Raw genomic sequence first — 3,375 nt, forward strand, 5'->3', positions numbered from 1 at the left:
GTGGAGTTAAAGCAATTCTTCCAGTCAGTTAGTTCAGTTGTCATTTCATGAGAAATTCGAAGTCATCATGACTTCGTCAGTGATCTAATGGTTCAGGTGTCTGAGTGATGTTAATCATGATGTGATGAAATGATTGTATGTTCCAGTCTTTCCGTGGTGGGTTTTCACACTGAGTAGAAACGTGTTGGACATGGTCTGGAAATGTTTCACACCGCTCCATTCCCAACAGGCCATGACCTGATGTGATGGAAATTCCATTTACTTACAGAAGCTACATTTCCATCATTGCACATTTGGCTGCACAGTCAGGATCTGAGCTGAAGGTGACCGTCCTGCCCAAATTTTCATAGAGGCAAAAAAGACATGTGATGGGTTTCTGGCACAAAGCTGGGTGATGAAGTGTTTGAGAGGTTAAGATGATGGATTATTAATTCCTTCTGTTTTACATGTATGAATTTGAATTCCATCTGCATCAACTGTTTAGAAAATGCTCAATACATTGTTTCTTTGTAATTCACCAGCTTTTGCAGAAAGTAGGACTTAAGCTGTTGCAGTACCTGTTAGAAAGATAGTCTAAGTTATTCTGAAGCCATCTTACAATGTCATCTACATGTAAGCAGGATTTTAAAGGATAAGATGTAGTTTTTAAAAGTCACTTAAATCTTACTCGAGTCTTTACAAAGAAGCTAGGTAAATCTTGATAAAAAGTCATAAATATTTAGAGATCTTTTAAAGGCACTTCAATCTTGTTAATAAAAAGTCAGATGTAAATTTACGAACTCTGATAAGGCCATGCTAAAAAGTTACATACAATTAAGAAACAAAATACAACATTTAAAATGTCTGAACTCCCTCTTAAAGTTGACCCCTGCTGCTGCCGGTGTCTTCCTGGAATAGTGGAGCTGTTGTGTCAACAGAAAAGTCCTTCCCGAGCAGGCCCTGAGCCTGTTGGGACCGGCTCTAATCCAACCAAGGTAAAAATCAGGGTACGTTGTGGGCAATGAGCCCAAATTGCTGAACTACAGGTCCCTGTCACTTTAAAGAGTTGGCTGGTGTTATGATGATCAGAGGTTCCTTCTAAGCACATTTCTCACCACTACAACTTCCAGATGCTGGTGTTAGTGTGTGCATGTACTGGCAGTTGCACTGCTGTTCAGACCCTCAATAGCAGTGAAAGTCTCAGTGTTTGCTGCTATTGGGGCTGTAAAATCCAGGCCAATATCGCACAATCCTGTTAGATTTGCTCTCCCTCTGTCCAAAATCAAACTCCATGCAGTGTCTTTCACTCACTCCTGTTTCCAGCCCTGACGGTGCAGAAATCCCCTCTCAAAGGTACACAATCCAGTTGATTGCTGATCAAATACCTGCTTCCTCATTCAATAGAGGAAACAGAGACATGAACAGGAGTCAGGTGCAAGAAAGTTTCACCAACAGAGCAAAGAAAGGCACCAACAAAAGTCACACCTACTTTCCAAATCATTTCACTGTAATATTCTTTCACTTGTTTTGTAAGATGACTGCAATAAATCTGAAAATGAGCACCATGAGGTTTGTGTTCACCAGTCATTTGTTCTCCTGTGTTTGTCTGTCAGGTTTGTAATTCAATTTGTTTTGGATATTGAAGAGAATCTCTTTTCAAGATGATTACACATCGTACTGTGTTTAAAGCAACCAACTTGTAAAATGGAAGATAATGAATGTTTCAATACCTGTGTGACCAGATTCTTCCAATGCTTTTCAACAGCTAGATTGATGATGCTTGTAATCTGTATCCTGTGGAGAATGGGAGAGGAGAATAAAAACGTGGTGCATGAACAGGACAGACTGTGTAAAATGGGAGCACAGAAATACTGACACCTCATTGAAAGTTAATGAGATTTATTCTAAGTCAGACACCTGTCCACAATGAACAAGTGAATACATTAATTGTCCACTTTCAATCTAAATGGGACTGAGGTTCCAACAGAGAAGTTTTCTGGAAAATACCTGCTGCAGTTTTAAAATTGATGAACTGGAACATCTTATACTAACTTTCAAATAACTGTCGTGATTGTATAGTTCTCAGAGTGGAGAGAAGGAGTTGTTTATAAATATAAGCAGAAAGACACATTTGTGGATTGGTGAATGAGCTTTAACTTTCTGAAATGTATTTGTCCATTGGTTGCAGGTCACTGGAAATTCTTTTTTACATTTCAATTGTAGCAGCAGCAGTTAGCAGCAAAATGTCTGATTAATCAGAGTAGTGGGTCTGGGAAACACTTAAACAGCGGAGACCCTGTAAAACAGAACTCCAAGTAATAGTTTAAATAAGGCACTGAACTGACAGAGCGGTAAAGGCCTGCTCAGGTCAGGAAAAAATACCCGACACGAACCTGACAGAACCACATTGGACCCAAGCCCGACCCGGCACGAGTATCTCCATTTATTCCCGCGCCCGAACCGACCCGCGCCTTACCCGACAACCGAAATGTTCACTTCATCTACCTCCCGATTCCGAACCTGCAGGAAGCTGCAGCATGAGCGCAATGACATCATCGAGATGCTCACTTGCTCACTGCGCAGACGCAGAGTTTCCCTCCTTTATGACTCGGACTCCCGGCTTTGGTTGGTTTTTCAACTTTTGACACATATTAAACTCAACTTCCCAGCAGAGTTAAATGTAATACTTACTGTGTGTGTCCGACCCGGACTCAGTCCAACCTGGACCCAGCCTGACCTGAACCCGAAAGCCAGAACCGGAAGAGCGACCCGACATGCCCCGAACCCGACACAGGTCGTCGGGTTCAGGTCGGATAGCAGGCCTTGACAGAGTGGAGGTCAGATAAGGATTGAATTAATTTCAATCACTGAATCTAAACAAGAAGTAAATCTGTCAGGAATGGAACACTTTGCTTTATCTGTGAGCTTGTGGCACAACGGTAGCGCGTCTGACTCCAGATCAGAAGGTTGTGTGTTCAAATCACGTCAAGCTCAGCTATGTTTTACAGCAGCTCAAGTTCCTGGATTTCATATCAGAAGAGAGTTCGATCTGTTGGAATGTTCGTGCATGGTTGAATTTCGAGATCAACTTCAATAGATGAAAGTCCTGATTTCTGGTTCCGTTCCATTTCCATGCTCAGTTCTTATTTCACACTGTTTTATATCAGAACAATGTTTCAGGGATGTGATGTGTCCATTGTTTGTACAATCGCTCTGTCACCCAGTGTGAGAAATAAAACACAAACCGCCCAGCGTGCGGCTCAAACCCATACCTGGCTCTGTCCATAGGCCGCTTAGTTCAGTTGGTTAGGACGCAGTGTTGATAACAACAAGGCTGTGGATTTGATCCCCATGTGCGCTGTCACATGGTCAGTCATTAATTTGACACATTTTTGT

At 41.9% G+C, this 3,375-nt stretch overlaps 1 non-coding gene across 1 annotated transcript; it reads left to right on the top strand.

Moving 5' to 3' along the window:
- The first annotated feature begins 2,901 nt into the window (after positions 1-2,901).
- Positions 2,902-2,973, top strand: trnaw-cca (transfer RNA tryptophan (anticodon CCA)). Its single transcript has one exon. It is a non-coding gene; the product is annotated as a tRNA-Trp (tRNA).
- The last annotated feature ends 402 nt before the right edge of the window (positions 2,974-3,375 follow it).

Source organism: Heterodontus francisci, unplaced genomic scaffold (genome assembly GCF_036365525.1).
Source record: "Heterodontus francisci isolate sHetFra1 unplaced genomic scaffold, sHetFra1.hap1 HAP1_SCAFFOLD_86, whole genome shotgun sequence".
Taxonomy (NCBI): Eukaryota; Metazoa; Chordata; class Chondrichthyes; order Heterodontiformes; family Heterodontidae; genus Heterodontus; species Heterodontus francisci.